Raw genomic sequence first — 18579 nt, 5'->3', positions numbered from 1 at the left:
TCACAAACCCCTGGGCAGCCGATCCCGGTGTCCGGCCGGATCCTCAGGAACAACAGGCTGGAACGGCAGGCTGGAACAGCAGGGACGAGCACAAATCCCGGATGGCAGACGAAGTGTATCCAAACGGGGAACCCCCCCGGAGGTCTGGGCAGGCAGGGTGAGCACGGCTACAACGCAGCGAAGGCTCGAAGCAATGGCGGGGGCAGGGCAGCCACGGCCTGGCTCCCAGCGGGGCAGGGAAGGCGGGCTTGGGATCCCAGGGTTTTCTCTGGCAGAAGGAAAAGCAGCCAACAAAACAGCCTCCCTCTCCAGTCCAAAATGCCGGGGACCGACTGACCGCACACCCAGGTGAAACAAAAGAGTAGCCAGATGTACCCCATCCCCAATGGCTAGGTCTTTGTTTTTCTTAAATACCCAGCAATTTGTTCCCCTAGCAACATGTATGGGGAAAATTCCTTTAACAGAAAATAACCCAGGAGAGCTCCTAAAACCCCAACACTTAGTTCTCTCCACTGGGGGTAGTAGAGAGAAATGCATATGCCACATAGTCCATGCTATCATGTCTATAGGGAGAGCTTTAGGTAATGCATAACCTTCCAGACATCCCATTCCTAAATATTTCTGCAAAAACTATTCTGCAAAACTGACTACAGAATGTGTATATCAGACAAAACTGAATTTCAAGGTCAAGAGAATTCCACTGCAAACCCAACAAATAATATCTTACATTTACCCTCAATTACAGCACCTGGTGACACCATGAGTTCATCTCCAGAAGGTGCATATGAACGAATGGGAACACAAGACTCTTCTTAATCAGATCTTAACAAGATATGGGTCCTAACAAGATATGACAAAAAACTTTATGGAGAAGTCCTATGAAATTTAATAAAATGAAGCCAGAAATAGGTTGTATGGAATTTTGATGAAGTGTCAGGATATGCTCTTATTAAAATTAGCAAAAGAAAAATTCTGTATTTCAGAATGTTTTAAAAGGCTATAGAGTTTCCAAAGAATCATAACCAATGTTCAACATCATAAGTATCTTACAGACCTTGATAATTGGGATTATATTGTACTCATTTTGAAATGGTTAAAATTTGGAAAAAAATATGTATTTTGTTAATTAAATATTAGAGAATTTTTCCATAAGCCATAACATTAACAGGCTTAATTTTTCTAATGGGTCACTGCTTTTACAAATGCATTAGTGTTGAAAAGATAAAATTTGCTTAATTCATAGTAAGTTTTATCTTTATTCAAGAGATTACCTATTTTTTTTTTCAGTTATTTTTATTTTATTCAGGTATTTTATTTTCTTTAGTTATTTGTTTTCTTAAAGAAGAGAAATAGAGAAAGTAAGCTCATTTTCACTATTAGAGGGCATTTCTGGAAAGTGAAGCCTCTTGATTCTAAATCAGAATTAAATGACATTAATGACATATGCAATGCTGACAAACTGAAACACTGAAAGGGGTGACTCTACCACCTTTTCTTTTTTTTTTCTGAAGTAAGATGAACAGACACCATACTATAAATCACCATGATTACACTGTAACAATAAAAAGTTTCTGCCTCAGAAGAACCACTTGTCTTTTCTGAAATATCTTGTTAACCAAGACTGAACATAAACTAAAGAAATTAAATAAGATACAATGACAGAGTAAGTAACAATTGAGGGAAGCAAGCCAGTTTTCTCTACCAAACCCTATCTTAAAATTTGTTGAAATTAACGTGGCGAACTGGGACTACTTTTAGAAGATAAATTTTTCAATCCATATTGTCATAGTGAAGGAAGGGGTGGCTGTACCATGAGGGGGACAAGCCAAGAGCTGAGGGTGACCCCACATTGTCTGTTCTTCAAAATGGAGCAGGGCCGCTGAGGCGAGACTTTCTCTTTTTTTACTGCACCAGCATTAGATTGAAAGAGCATTTAAGGATTGCAGGGCTCTGTATGAGGCCTCTGTCGCATTTGGCACAACACTCCAGTGAAAAAGTACATTCAAATAAGTGAAACAAAAAATTGCAGTAAGCAAACTTCTCCACTGCAGCTGTAACCTCCTAGATACTCCAGGCAATAGTGACTGTTGCATTTTGATATATCTCTTGCTTATAAAAGTTCCACACCAGAGACTCTAGTGACTTCAGCTTAACATTTGTGTGGGTGGGACAATAATCATGCTTTTGGCATTCACAAAGCTCTTCACTTCTGCTTTGCTTATAGCCAATTGCAAAAGTACCTCTGCAGGGTAAGCTATGAACAACTCCTCTGATTTAAAGAGAGAAAGGAGAACCAAATCTGCGTTCACAAAACGCAGAAAGTGATTAGGAGTCATGAGGGTCTGCCTGTTTGCCTACTTTCACAGTGGGGCAAGATTCTAGGAAAAATCTCACTCTGCTTTGAGGTCTGATGATTTCATCAGCTGTGCTACTGCAGGAGAAACTCAGGGAGCTGAACTCAAGTTTCAGCAGGTAAGGTATCCTTTTCAGTCTATCTCTCATTTAACTCCCAGGAACTCCACTGCACGCTGATGCACATCTCTTAAATATACCATGAGTAGCTCCAGAATACTTATGTTTAAGCTGCCTCTGGTGTACTTCCTGTGTGCCTTTGGCTGCAAGGTTCTGGATGTAGTACAGTCTTAAAAAAATTTGTTTTTTATAGCTTTTTTAGTCCATACATAGTCCAAAATTTGGGATCAAAAGAGGCTTGTGTATATGCTCTGAGACAGCAGCTGCTAAATCATCTTTTGCAACTGGATCCATTAGTGAAGTTTTATTTGATTATATCTATTGTTGTTCTTACTCTCCAGTTCATGATAGACACCAGTTTCCTTCCAATTTCCTTTAGCTGTAAATACAAAACAGGAGAAAGAAAACAATCTCGCCTTTGTGACACACAGTGAATTTGGCCTTGTATATACAGTATATTTTAAACCAAATTCCCTTAGAAGCTAGCAATTAGCAGATGTCAATGCCCAGTTTGCAAGTGGAAGCCAAAACAAAGACTAGAGACCTTCACACCAACGATCTGGATATTAAGTAGGAAAAAAAAATCTTCCAACCATAATACCTCTCTTTGTTTCTTAATGTGGTTGTAGCAATGAGGATTCAGTTGGAACAGCTGTGCAGAAAAAACAGATTTTTATCAATTTGGCATCTGTCTAGGAAAAATACAACATTGAGACTTAAGAGTAGAACAGGGCAGGCAGCTTTACAGCACTAGCTCTGCAACAAATGACACTTAAAAGTTCTTTGCGTTACGAGTTAGCTGGGAAAATACTGAATCCCATCATGGGATTAATTGCATATTCTTTGCTGGAAGAACACTCCTCTCTCAGAGAAGGGATCCAAAACCTGAACATCACTGGGCTATGTACTGCATGATTCATTAGAAGCTGTGAGGCCTCTAAGTATTTAGTTTAACATCTTCAGGACTCTCATAGTGGCTGATGCCATTAAAATCATTGAATTGCTGAGATTGCAAAGGATTTTGGGAGGTCTATAACCTAAAGTCATGCTCAGGGTCCACACTGAATTCAGACCAGATGCCTCAGGGTTTCGTATGGTTGGCTTTGGAAATCTGCAACCTCTCAAGTAACCATTTTTAGTTATTACCCTCATAATTTTTCTTCTTATATTCAGTCAAAACCTCTCTCATGTAAATTTATGACCAGTTTCATATTTCAGCTCTGAACCTTAGGAAAGAAGTCTTGCTTCAGCAAACTTCTCAGCAACCCCCTCATAGGTACCAAAGCTCCTGTTAGGTTCCCTGCAGTGATCCTTTTCCAGATGGAACAAACTCAGCTCCCTCAGCCCCCTCCTCACAGCACAAACAGCATCCAGCCCCAGCTATCTTGGTGGCCCTCTGCTCAACCTGCTCCAGCTGATCAAAATCTTCCCAGTTTTGGTGTCCCCAAATTGGATGCAACATTCTAGATGTGATCTTAAAAACACAGAGTTATGCAGAATGATTGGTCCTCTTAATATTGCACAGAATACCACTGGCTTTTAATGCTGCCAGAGCTACACTGATCCCAATCATTTCCTACTCCTTCAGGAGCCTTTAAATGGCTTTCAAGAGGACTTCCCCCATGATTTTCTTGGGATTGAAATCTGTCCAGTTATAATTTAAAAAGTTCTGCAATACAGCGTGGAGCAAAATGAGAGATTAAATTAACGTAGGTAACGGAAACAGTCCTTCCTTTCTACAGCCTCACACAGCTAGTTAATACTTCATTAGTATTTAAAATCTTGCTTTCCTTGAGGCTTTTGCAGGTAATGTCTGCAAAGTTCAACTCAGCACTAGACCTTTCTTCCTTTTCATAAAGATCAGAATAATTTTATTTTGTCAGATGTGGATTTTCAACTTGGGACTCTCTCTTTAGGCCTTGGAGTATTTATATTGGTCTTTTAGGAAGAACATTAATGTTTTTCTTTTAAAAAAGAGACAGAGAGGAAGGTTAATTTTTGTTACAAATTAGTAGGAAATCTAGCATGTCAGAAGACCTGTGTTCATTTCCACTTTGTATCTTTATAGGGTACCCAGTTTTCCAACCTTTAAGAAATTGGATAAGGCAAGAATGAAATAAAGCCTCTGCAACATATTGTGCAGATTTCTAAGATATGAGAAAGAAAAAGTTCTTGGTGCATCTGCCTGGTAGTCTCCTTCAGAGTTCCTGTGCCTACAGTACGATTATTTAAGATTTTAAAATGGCAAATATTACTTACACAAATTACTTATACAAAAGTTTTGGAATTGTTGCCTTTAATATTCACAGCGAGTTCCCATACAGGAGTTCCTCCAGATCATTAATTACACCTGTCAATAATTCCTGTTCTTCTTGTTTGCAATGCCTCTTTTGAGATTATGTCCATACACATATTCTACATGTGTAAAGAAAAATTTTATTGAATACATATTCTGAACTACCTATTTTAAGGTGAGATAAAAGCACTTATCTCAGCTACATATTATTTAGGACCACACATCTGTGTAAAAATTCAAAGTTTCAAAATACAGTTAATTTTGAGAAAAAAAAATCACATAAATTTCTATTTAGAGTTAGGCTAAACTAATAATAAGAGTGATTAATAAAAATAGTAATTCCAAATGCTACATTTACACCTCAACTAAGTTTTCAGTTAGCTGTAACGTACAAGTATGATAAGCAAATAAAAATGTGAAATAATTCTTCCAAAACATTGCATTGCTTAGTGCTTTTTTGTACCTCCCCAGGGAGAACAGAGAGTGGTTGTAAAAACATTGCCATTATTTGTAATTTTATATCACCATTTTGCAAAATTCTTTCTTACTTGTAAAGAAAACATTCAATAAATCTTTTCCAATCAGCCCATTCTGGTCCTGAAGTTCATATCTTTGTGTTCCAACAATGTTTTCTACCAACTTCCCCTACCAACTTCCCCCTAAAATATGCAAGCACTTCTTCCAATCCACCTCAGTTCAACACAGAACATCAACTGCAAGTCATTTTTAGAGAAAATGACCAATAAGAAGCAAATGCGGAGTTGTTTGACTGAATGGTGACTGCAGGGACAGGAAAGTGTATATATGTGTATAAATAATATTTATATATATGCTATACACATACATGTGTGTTCTAGGTTGGATAAGACTGAGAAACAGGAACTGCCTGCAAGGGCACAATTTCTTTCCTGATTCAGATGTTTTTTAATCTTGAACTTAGTTAAAATTTTTTGCAAATTCCAAACCTTTTTAAGAATTCTTAAAATTATAATTTGAATCTAAAAAGTTAGTAAGTTTGCCTATATAGGTTGGGGAACATCCACCTTTGGATATATTTTGATCTAATGTTGAAGTTACTCCTTCTTTGAGTTGGAGTTTGGACATCACTCTCTGATTTCCAGGGAGTCAAGATTCCATGTAACCATTCCAATAAAGTTGATAGATACCTTTAAAGTGATTTCAAAAATATTTGAGTTAATCAAAGGAAGGCAGGACAGAACCTTACTTTGGATGGAAAGGCCACACAGACCTGGTCCATATGGTACATCCATGTATTATGCTGGTTGAAACTCGAAAAGGAGGGGTGAAGAACACAGTTTATTTCATCTCACCATAAATCTGAGCTTCTTGAATTTTAGAAAGTGATCTTCTGTTACCAATATAAATTTTCATTTTAACTGTTTTCTTTCTTTTCCAGCTTCTTGTCTTCTACCTGCTACTATTTGAAAGACTAAAGAAATCCGTTCTTTTGTTCCTGCTACATTCACTGGTCAGTAACATGTAGATCTGGTTTCATCTAAAATTGTTCTTTGCAGTCAGTTTCTCTTGAAGACATTGCTTCATTGGCATTGAATTGACAATTCAATCTGAAATAGAACAGAGGTATGCTTGATGTGAGGGATAACTATACATACAGAACATGAAGACCCCTAAAATTATAATTCGCAAGTGGAATGCAGCTTTGCAACATTTGCAAACATTATAATCATTTTATCATAGATACTCATTTTTCTTTCTCTCATTAATGCTAGCAGCAACTTTCTGATCTTCTATCTTCTGATCTTCACTCTTGTACAACAAAAAGGTAATTATATGTGCTATTGGCAGGCTGCTACGTGTGGCAATTAATTTAGACTACTGATTTATGAGTGTTGTCTCTTTGTGCACAGAGTTATGATGCACTTAAAAATCTTAATTGATTAAATCAAATAGGCTAGATAGCTTTAATTCAGCAAGAATATTTCATAATATTAAAAGTAGATCTGAGTTCTGAAAAAGTTTAAAAGCACTCTGAATAGTGTATTAATTAAAAAGAATGGAAAATAAAAAGGAAAAAGGAGAAAGAAAAATGTCATGACAATGTAGTTCAAAGTATGACATCTTGCCTGGATATTCCAGGATTAGATTGCATAAAATGATCTTTCATTCCAGTATAGAGGAATGGAATAAAGATACATCAGCAATATTGTAAATTATGCATCAGAAAGCATTGCCCTTCTCTGACAATGTTACTGACCAACTGTGAGTTTGCATCTGGTGTCAAGGCGACACTACAAATATATAAATGTATGTGCTTGGGAAAGTGCATGAGCAAAGAATTTGTCCGGAAATTCTTTTTCACTAACACAGTTATGTTTCCATTGGACCAGAAGATGACAATGAATCTATTACACTGCCTGGATGTCTACACAATAGCTTGATCATTTTTACATTGGCAATTTTTGTCTTATTAATTTCCTTTTTTCAGTTTTCACTTTTTGATTCAAGATCTTTGGGAGGCCTTCTATTACATGTGGGAGACTGAAACTCTGGTTTCTAGGTTCATTAAATATTTATGAATTATATATACATAAGAAATCTTCCTTGCATAATATATTATTTTATTTTATAATGATGGACATCGTAAATCAACACCATTGATCACTGACGTAATTCTCTTATGCTTAGTTTTAGAATGACTTTCAGTGATCAATATAATTCAAAGCAACTGCATTGCAGAGCAAATCTACACTTTAAAGCAGAAAACAATGCTGTTGCAACATATTCACTTTTAGTGAAACACCAGTACATACAGCATAAGGGAGATATGATGCAGCTGCTTTGCAGTTTGACTGGACTCCTAAGTAATAATTTGTTTTCCAAATTCCAGTCTTTGTTTTGTATCCATATGGTTATTATGGTCTGTCTCTGAAAGCCTTAATATTATGGTGGCATTAAATTCAAATTTATTTCTATTTTAAAATCAACAAGATTAACATTTAATGAGGAATACTTGTGAAAGTATCCTTCAATAATTCATCATGCAATCACAGGATATGCATAATATTTGCACATAATTTGTGTAAATATTGCTTTAATTTTTTTGCTTTTACAGGCAAGGAACACTATTGGGACATAATAGCTCATAAACCTGGAAGAAGTGTACCAATATTTATAGACAATAAAGGAAAAATATCTGGTAAACTGTAAACACTGATGTCCATATTTATTAAATGCTGACCTATTAGTCTTTTATTTGGGGACCAATGGTGTGTTCCAAAAGTGATTTTAACCTTCCAAGGAGCAATAGGGAAATATCTCAAGAGTCCTATGACATGTGAGTGTAAATAACTGTGATGTTTTTCAGTGTCTGTAACTGTGATTGTCCTGTAAGCAAGATTGAAGTTCCTCATGTTTCTCAAAAGTAGAAGGCATAAAAGTACATGGTAAGATGTAGATTTGCTCTAGGATTTATAGATATTTCTTTGCTAGAGAACAGACAGATAATTTCAATCTGATGTATTTCCTACCTATAATTTTTATGGATTAGTATCGTATTTGAATTAGATATTATTTAAACCTTATTGACTAGACAAGCATAAAGGAACAATCTGCTTGATAGTAATTCCTCACAGTCTACTGAATGCACCACCGCCATTACAATGGCTGGTATTTAAAGCATACAGCTTTATGGACTCTGCAGCTGGACAGAGCTCACACTGGGAGCACGTGACATTCAGCTAAAATCTTATGCTGGCTGCCTGGGGGCTGGTTTCAGGTGTGATGCTGGGCTGTGTGCTGTAATCCAGGCACTCCCCATTTCTCTTAAACAAACTGGGCAGGAAACCCTGACAGGAGCCAAAAGCAAATGTGGTTAAGCGCAAAGAGAACGGCAGCACGGCTATTGGCAAAGGCAAGATTTTTGAAGAGGAAATTTATATTGTCTAGCTCACTTCCAAGCTTACAACCTATATCAATCTGCAATCAATCATTGACTTGTTTTGGATACCTACCTTATAAAACTTTGCAGGATTTAAATTTTTGTATTCTTTTAAAATACAGCTGGAGGAGTAAACTGTATTTGTATCTTTCATCTCTATTCAATGTTTAGTTCTTACTATGCCAGAATTCAGTTTCCTTTATCTCAAGATAATGAAGTACACATTTCTCACCACACAAAATGTTTTTAGTTTATTGTTCAAGGAGTGAGTGTATAGGATGTACTGAGATGAAAGCATTCATGGGCCTATCTGCTGAGACATCCATAAAGAGAAGTCAAGAATCATTAATTTAGAAATAAAAATATAAAAACCTATATAATAAACAAAGTACTTAGGAGGAAGAAGAGTCTTGGATTTGATTCCAGGAGCAGTGGTAGGTTTTATGCCCTTTTTTTCTCCATTGTAATGCAGAGAGCTTCTGGCTGTAATATTTGGGGGGGGTGGGGGGAATAACTTTTAATAGAATTCAATAAGAGTCAAAAGACAAAATTTTGAGACAAAACTCTCTAGATGACACCTCCTTTTCAGTTTCCTACTCAGATTACTTAGATGGTTTTCTTGAGATAGTTTTTCCTTGATACATGGTACACTAATACAAAAGATCTCTAGGATGGAGTATGGAGAAACAGTGCAATAACCTCCAGATTTACAATATTGTCCTAGGTTACAATGTAAGATGTGCCCACTAGCATGTATTTTATCACCATCTTCATGAGCTGTTAAAACCAGGTGGGGCAGTGCTCCCTCCTCCTCCTTCAAGACTATGTCCTGTTAATGGCCCATCAGTGCCTTGTCTCATGACTCATCATTCCTTTGTGAGATGCTCCACCCAGAGGGAGAAACCAAGCATCCCATCCTGGATATAAACTGTGATTTTTGAAGACAACAGGCAGCCTTTCCCACTGGATTTCCAGAGGACAAGAGCTACATACCTACCACTGGACCTTCTGAGGAAGACCAGATCTTTCTACACAGGGTCACCACTTCAACAGAACCACATCCATTCACTTGAGGAGGACTGCAGCCACCACCTTATCGGACTGCTGCTGCTACCCTGACTAACAGGGCCAGGTCGTATATGACTCTGTCAGTTTAAATCAGTTTTTTCCCCTGCCTTTTTCCCCTGCCAGTGATCAACAGTAAAGAACTGTTATTCCTATTTTTCCCGTTTCCCATATCTTTGCCTGAAAGCCCCTTGATGTCAAAATTATAATAATTCGGAGGGAAAGGGGGTTGCATCTTCCATTCCAAGGGAGGCTCCTGCCTTCCTTAGCAGACACCTGTCTTTCAAACCAAGACGAATGTGATGAGATCTTGCAAGATATTTTATTAAATTTTATTTTTTTCATCTGTATTTCCTACAAACACTACAATAGTCACCATCTGATCCAGTGACATGTGTGTTACACAATCAGGAAAGAGCCAGATAGATCTTTTCATCTGTGAGTCTGAGAGAGCAGACTCATGTAGTAAGTTTATGGAACTTTTTCCTAACTTGATGTTTCTGTCAACAAGCTCAATGTAGAAAAAGTATGTGCTTTTAAATCTCTAGTTTCAAAACCTATTTATTTCTGTATCTCAACGATTTTCTTTCTGTGATGATTAGGTTTGATTTTGGTTTTGGATCACTTACTAACACAGATTCTAAAACTTTTCCTCAACTTCCTTATGGTTTCAAGAAGATCCATTGACCCCAGCTGCAAGACTCCTCCCCACATCCTAAATCTAAGCCCAGAGTATGCTCCAAAGGGTTTATTACCACTACAACAAGCCTGGCATTTCCCAAAGGGTCATGGTTTCTACTTTTCATTTTCCCAAACAGTCCATAACAGGAACAAAATGTGAAAATTTATTCTACTTGGAGGGTGGCGAGGCACAGGAAAAGGCTGCCTAGAGAAGTTGTGGTTGCCCTATCCCTGGAAGTGTTCAAGGCCAGGTTGAATGGGGCCCTAAGCAACATAATCTAGTGGGTTGCATCCCTGCCTATGGTGGGGAAAAAGGAAGAAGGTTGGAACTAGATGACCTTTAGCTCCTTTTCCACCCAAACCATTCTATGACTCTACAACAAAATGGGAGATTTTCTTCCCATTAATCCTGAAGGACCTATTGAAAGGGACACTGACCAAGAAGACTGAATTTTTGCCCAGAACTGTTATCACTATCTTATGTCAGCTGAGAAGAGTGGTTAGAAAAGGAGTAAGAGATGCCAGAAGTGGAAAAGGTTTACCAAAAAGCCAACTATCATAAAATACTCCTAGCCAAGGCTATGTTTGGTCATGATAGAGATATTCTATTAAGATATAAAGAAGATGTTGGCAAACTGCAGCTGGTACAGTATGTTAATGCTGAAAGTCTTGAGTCTCTTTATTGAGAATCCCTGAAGCTTATGGGTCCTTAGTGTCAGTTTATGTACTACCTGATACCTCTGACAGCTACATTGAGATTCTGCCACCGACCATGAGAACTGATTACATTCTAAACAGAATTCACACAGAGACAGGACAGACTGTCTAAGAAACCTGAGTTTAGGGTAATGTTGATACCTTCACAACATGAGGCTGTCTCTCATGACTGCTTTTAAAACATGATGTATTAATAACCTGTCCTTGGATGAGGTAGCCTAAGTCTCACTGCAATGTCCCTATCCAAACAATTTTTTTTTTGTTTTTTTGGTCCTTCAAATCTTCTAATGCAAGTATCAGGTTAATGGAGGGCTTACGAAGAACAGGAGTGCAGGTATGTGTAGATTTATACCTTCCTGTGATACCATGGAGAAGCCCTTAATTTTAGCATTTAATAATCCTCGTTCTTCGGCTGGGAATCAAGTGGCTATTAATAGAAAGGGAATCTAGGCAAATTTAAAATAATTCCTGTGAGTGAGAGTGCTTTGGACCTGGCAGAAATACATAAATAAAGAAGGCTAAAAAAGTAAGAAAGAACCTGTGGGTGCTTAAGTTTGGAATTTTACAATATACAAGTGTGCCCATATTGAGGGTGAAACGGATTTTGTGAGTCAAGAGGAGATACAGATGAGCATCCATACATCATTTTTATCTCCAATTCTTATTCAGGTTATTATCTGATGACTGGGTGGAATGAAAGGAATCACTTTGATGTTTGAGGTGCTGTCCTTCAGAGGAGAAAAATAGGTCTTTGCCTGTCTTCTTGAATGTCACCTGCTGTGGCAGTAGGTCAATACCGATTTCTAAATTATGTCCCTCAGGGTGAGAGGTGCGGTGTTGCATTCACTTTGCAGAAGCATATGACTTCTCCCACAAAGTCCTTCACCAGTTTAATAACAATGACTGAAAGACCTCTCAGATTTTTTTCCTCCTGTATTCAATCTTTTTATTCCATAATTTTTTAAGTCTCTTAAGCAAGAGACATTAACTCTTCTTCTTGTTGTGCTATAATTGCTTAAAATTCAGTACTTCTATTGAGACTTTTACATGACCTGCATCCTAGAAAGCAACTTAGAGTTACAAAAGTTCTGGGGTCTTCTCTTTATTTCTAAGACTAGCTTATTTTCTGAAAAACTGAAGAAATTATGGAGAAAGAAATGGATTTTTTTTGCAATGAAATGCACCCAGATATTCCATGAGTCCATGGCTTTGATTTAATTATGGATTATTTATCTCCCTTGTCCTTCTGCATAGCTATACATGAAGTCAGATATATGAGTATAATACAATACAAATTGGTTTATTTTCTATTAAAATATTTATTGTCTCCAAACTGACTAGTTTAAGGCTTTATTTAAAAGCTTTAAACTTATTTTATCAATTCCTTTTATTTATATTCCACATCTAGGCCACTTTATCTGTTTTTTTTCTTCCTCTTCACTGATTTGACACAAGGCTGGCTGAGACTAAAAATATGTTTCAGCATGTGCCTGAAACACATGAAAATCAGACTCTTGTCTTTGTGTGGGGGTGTAGCATCTGAAAATAGGAAAGCTGTGCAAGAACTGCTCACCTTATAATGTCAGCACAACCTGACATTTTTGTAAGAATCATCCTTCACTCAAGTGCTACTGACTTTAATTTATCTCCAATGTTTTCCCTGAGATTCATAACACAGTAAACCGCTTTAACAGAAAGAATGAATTGATTTTTCCTAACTTCTTTAAATCCATTAACCTACTTTTATGATGATAAATTTTTCCAGGGACTTTGTACAAATCAACTTTCTATAACATCACTTCTTTAACCTGCCTTTGATAAATGATTTTCCATGGTATATACACTGTATCTTTACTTAGCAAGAGAGCTTGGGTACATGTTAGTCCTACTGTAATTTCTGACATTTCTCATATTTTGCACCTTATTGTGAACATAATAGAAAATAGAAAAGGCAAAATACTGCGGACTTACACCAAAGCCATGCTTACTGCAGTTCTGAAGGAAACAGGGAAGAAACAATCCTGACTTTAGTTTGTATTTATAAGGCACAAATAAAGTCTGGATACTCAAATTTATAAAACCTAAAGGTAGCATTTTCACTCTTTCTCTGCTTTGTTGTCTGCCCTAGACATGCCTCAGCAGACAACACACATGTCAAGTAAGGCAGCAAAAATTTAGGCATATTGAACTAAAAGCAACCTGGTTTAGTAGCCTTTCTTATGCTCTCTCTGAATCTCTCCTGAGCACTATCTAATTGTCACCACTTTAAAAAGTGGAGTGGTTTTTTTGTTTGTTTGTTTGTTTGGGTTTTTTGTTTGTTTTTTTTTGTCTTCATTGGTAACATCAGAGCAGCAAACTGAGTGCTAAAGATCTTGTGATAGGTCTTGATGTTGGACTTTGACAGTACTCTTCCACACCTTAGCATTCTGAGTGGGAAACAAACTATTTGAGACATTTGAGTGGAGTTCCTCATGTCAATTTTTCAGGTGCATACTAAAGGTGGAAGTCTGAGTGTTTGTTTGCGGACCAAAGCTATGGGCAGATGGTCACACAAATCTATGCTGCTTCCAGTGGTAAGAAAACTGATATTTGTAAGAGCAAGCTCTCTCTGCTCATGCAGCACAGCAGATGTCTGCCCTCTCCTCCTCCTTCACCAACAGTTCTGAGCACCAGCTGTTCACAAAGAGGTCCTGATGAAGCATTGAAGTGAAGGCAGAGCTGATTCCTGTGTGCACTTGTCTTCAGACAAAAGCTAAATGCACCAAATATACTATATTATAGCTACACAATATTACTTCATTTAAAATGATATAAGAAATGTATTTTTACTATTTATAGTAAAGGACCTTAAATAAGAAGGTTCATAAGAAGTTTAGAATAAAGCTGGAATATTATATTTTACATAGATGTGAAATATGCTGATCACTTGCTTTTCCCACTTGCTTTTTTTTTTTGGACAAATGCATTCTATCCACATTTTTTAATGAAATATAGGGGATTTTAGCTCAAGAACAAGTGTGTTTGCTGTCTTTCTTCGAGGGATTAGTGTAATATTTCCATTTTTTTCTCATTCTTCTCTTCTGGATGTGAAATATTTTTTTCTTAATTTGTTGATTTCTCTCAGGACAAAAGTAGCCTGAAATGTGATCACTTTTCAGACTTATTTGGATATTGGAGGCTCATTTCTTGGAAAGCAAAAAGCCTCAGGACAGGAAACAGGTGAATCAAAGGGACATCAGTTGCTTTTGCATAGATTTTATTCATAACTGAGTAAAACCACAACTGTCTGCCTGGTTTACACTTGAATGTGGTAGTGATGGGGCCATTAATTAAACAGGTACTTAGAGCTTAAGGCTGCGGGAGACCTTTAGATCATTTTGGACTTTGTGTATTCAGTAGATTAACTCACACTCAGAAATTCCTATAGGAATCCAAACGACTTTGATTAGTCTTGGAGATTCTGATCTTCAAAATATTGAACAGGTAAGCCACAGTGAACTATGAATGAGACAGAAGTTCCACCAGTTTCTGGTGAAATACTTCAAGATGATTTCACCTTGGCCAGGATTCAGTAGTTAAAAACATTTCTAAAAACACTACCGAACTGAACAGATGAGCAGTTTCTTTGTTTTTCTGATAGTGACTTTGAACCTGAGAGAAAGAGTCATTAACCAGTCACTTGGAACAAACGTTCTTCTACTGCAGAACGTTCCATCCTTCTCAGTCTTTCAGCTCAAGGTAAAGACAGACACATAACAGGTAGTAACAAACTCCATCTTTCTCAAGAATGCAAAGTAACATAAAATTAGAAAACTTCTGAACATATGTGCATTATTAAGGGAAACAAACAGCCCCCATCCACCCCCAAACCCAAAAAAACCAAACTCAAAGCCAAACCAAACCCCTTCACATCCTGACTTTCAGAGAAAACGATGAAAACTGTGTTGGTTTTAGACTTTTGTCACAATTTCCATCATTTCTATAGATATGTAAACTTTAATACAGGTTCTTCTCCTCTGCAGCCCTCGAAAAAGTGAAATTTCAATGATATATGTCCCAGTCCCACAAGGAAATCTCAAATCCAAAACTATTCCTTCTATCCTTGCTATTCCTTCTAGAAAACTACATAGTATTCTGGGCCAGTTTGTTTAAATTCAAAATGCATGCTACCTGCATGTACTTTGTGGTATGCCTTTATCAGGTGTCTCTTTCACTAACAAGAAAATGCATACAGTGATAAGGCATTCATCCACCTTCTCTTTTGTAAGCTGAATAACTGGTGATACTGGAGCCTTCCACACCAAAGCTTGCTTTTGCATGATGTTCATGGCCTATCTTTGGTCTCATTTTCATTACATGTGGTATGGTAGTAAATCTCCTAATCTCTGCACATTCCTGCATCACCCATTATATGGTTGGATGTGACCTTGAATGGCAGAACCAGCACCCCACTCAGGTTCAATCCGAAGAAGTGTCTGTTAAAGACAGTGGCACAAGTTCTGTGTAAGAAAAATACTAGTTGGTCAGGTCAACTCTGTCCTGTCTTTAGCATATCACAAGGAAAAAGGAAACACATATTGTTGCTTCCCTAGGCTATTTTACCCTTCGTCTCAAAGCACAGCTCACAGTCTGCTGGAGTGCTAACAGCATGGATGACCACATTTCTATGCTTGAGCCTGTACCAGAGCTCTATTTCATTTGCTGTTATAGACAAAGCCTTTCATTTCTTCTTGTCCTCTATAAGATGTCAGCAAAAGACACCTGCTTTTCTGGGTTTCACTTCCCTTGGACCCCTGATAAGGCCCACTCTTTATCTTCAGGCCTTGCAACTAGTCAGCAACTTGCTGGAAAAATTAACTGGTATTTCCCTCTGATCCACAGGGTAATTTTATCATTAATCTGCAGTGCATATTCTTGAGGTATAGGGGAACTTTGAAATAGGAATGATGATAATATAGCCAGTGGCAGTGAAGCCAGAAATAGTTTAAAATGCAGATTGGATTCAGTGGTAATAGGGTTAGGGATATGATAACACTAAAGTTTCATAACATCCTTATTCACATTATTATTCTTACCGGGAATAGTCACATCACCTTAGAAGTCTCCACAATGAGAGAAGTTAATGGAGCTATCTGACCACTCTGGATGCATCTGAATTTACCAAATGGGAATTGTGAATTATTACAAGAGAGACAACAGCAAAGTTTCTTACTGTTTGGGAGAAGAGAAAAATTAGAGTGCCAAAATATGTGGCATTATGAGCAAAACATCTGAAAACCAAACATTTTATTTTCTGGAGGTTTATAAATCATTCACACATATGTAGTTACAACATTTTATGGTATTTGGAGCACTCTTAAATGTATTTTTCTCAAATGAGAGCTTATAACTTAACCATTAACTTAACCATTTCAAGGATCGTATAGAATATTTTGCTGGGAGCTTCATAGTTGTTTATCTATTCTATTCTATTCTATTCTGTCTAATCTATTTTGAAGACACCTACTCATTTAACGTGTTTTTAACCTACGTAATCACTCTAGAAAGCTTTATTAGACACAAGTTATATCATGAATGTAACAAAAAATGGCAGTAGGTGTAGGGCTGTAATTTTATACATTTAATTTAAGGTTGTAACAGCTCTGTGTTCCTTATAGTATCCCATCTTAGAAAGACAGCAGCACTCTCTACTCTCCTATTCCTGCTGTGCCCTTACTGAGCCACATATTCTTCTAATCAGGCTAAGTGCAGCTCCTACACTTTGGCCATGTTGTATGGTATGAAATGAGAACGTAAGAGCACTAGGGTTACCAGGTAAGGAAAAACTTTGGTATATGAGGTGATTGAGCTAAAAAGTACTCATAATTGGGTTGAAAATCATAACTCATTCTCCCCACAGGAATCTTTAGTACAAGAAGAGGCAGCTGGTCTGAAGAATAACATTAACTAATAATGTTTACAGAGTCAGTCTTAAAAAGGAATTGCCCCTGGAAGATATTAAGGACTAAAATGAAACCACTCTGAGATACTGGCAGAAAATGTAGGTGTGTGGGATCAGTTTCCTTCTCATAGAGCTTTCATCCTCTGAAGGAGAATCCTAAATGTTTTTTTCAGTTTCGAAATCTGCCTGTGCTGAAGTATATGTGAGAACATGAAATCACCTAATAATTTCACTTTTTGCAATAAATTTATGAAAGCACTAAGTCACAGTGGTCACATTCTAGTATTTTTCCCTGTCTTCTTTTGTCCCTGATAAAGATTTCAGTGCATAACATTCTTATGGGTATTTCTCAGCTACTGTAAAATTACCCTCTGGCTTGGCCATGATACCACAGACATGTCCTTTCAGACACTATGTAGTTAAAGAGGTCATTGGCAAATTCCGTATTGCCAGAAGAATATTTTAGCCATCAACAGCTTTTACTTTCCAGCTAAGAACATCAGATTAATTGCCTTACTCTCTTTCATGCACAGGGATTGTGTCCCAGTTTCAGACAAATTCGGAGGAACGTCTGAAATGAACGTCCCCTAAAAGAAAGCAGGTTACAGCCAGCCCTCCCCCACCAGGTTTGGAAAGAATTTTTCCTTGGTGGAAAGTGACAGGAAAAAAACTATTTATTTAGCAAACACAGTGGATGCAGGCATGGGAAAAGAATAATGTGAAATAATAAAACCTCTTGCTGTGGAGAGAACCTGGGTAGATTTCAGAGTCCTTTGTGGGTGTGGCTTTCTCCTCTTTGGACCTGGGCTGGCTTGGGCCCCTCCTGGTCGAGGTGTAAGGTCTCCTGGCCGATGTTTTGGTGTTGTTGAACAGTCCAGAAGAGAAGAAAAAGAAACCCAAGTTCCAGGAAAACTCCTTGCTTTAGCTAACAAACAAAAAGCTAACTAGAAAGTAGGAGAATGCCACTCTCTTCCCTGCTGCAGAGAGCCAAGCTGAGCAGCTGGGCAGGAGAAGCCAGAGAGCTTATCTCTGTTTTTGAACACAGCGCTGAAGGAATTCCACTGGCTTCCCCCCCGCTCTCTCTTAAAGGTCTGCCTTAAAGCTACAGAAAAGGCACAGGATTCATGTCTGGGCATAGAGCAGGCAATAGGGGATACACATCATAAAGTCACCCCAAGACATTCCACCCCTTATCCCATATCGTTGGGTCAATGCCCAAATTAATATATTCTAACTCTATGCCCACACATTAATACACACATATATATATACAGCTATGTACAAAGAGTGACAGTGACATTCTGCAAGCAGTGGTAGACAGGCATTCCACACGTGGCTCTAACCCAACAATCAGATCTCCCTGCGATACACAACATGTTGTTCCATCTTTCTGCATTACCCACCATGTACAACCAGGTCCCTGAGCAATGACAAACCCATGGATGGGTTTGTCTGTATTTGAGGCAGAATTAATCCAAACAGTCTTTC

General features: G+C 37.7%; 2 long non-coding RNA genes across 3 annotated transcripts; one reads left to right on the top strand and one right to left on the bottom strand.

The window, feature by feature from the left end:
* Positions 1–1314: 1314 nt before the first annotated feature.
* On the bottom strand, positions 1315–18356 carry LOC116454794. Its single transcript, XR_004244200.1, has 2 exons — positions 17825–18356; positions 1315–6354 (listed from the first exon to the last, which is right to left on the bottom strand). It is a non-coding gene; the product is annotated as an uncharacterized LOC116454794 (long non-coding RNA).
* Positions 2388–9907, top strand: LOC116454800. Of its 2 annotated transcripts, XR_004244202.1 has the most exons (4): positions 2388–2472; positions 6186–6257; positions 7236–7307; positions 7863–9907. It is a non-coding gene; the product is annotated as an uncharacterized LOC116454800 (long non-coding RNA). The 2 variants fall into 2 exon arrangements; XR_004244201.1 differs by lacking the exon at positions 2388–2472 and having other exon boundaries at positions 6177–6257.
* Positions 18357–18579: the final 223 nt, after the last annotated feature.

Source organism: Corvus moneduloides, chromosome 1, assembly GCF_009650955.1.
Source record: "Corvus moneduloides isolate bCorMon1 chromosome 1, bCorMon1.pri, whole genome shotgun sequence".
Classification (NCBI taxonomy): Eukaryota; Metazoa; Chordata; class Aves; order Passeriformes; family Corvidae; genus Corvus; species Corvus moneduloides.
The sequence above is the reverse complement of the archived record's forward strand: the minus strand, read 5'-3'. Positions and strand labels throughout refer to the sequence as shown.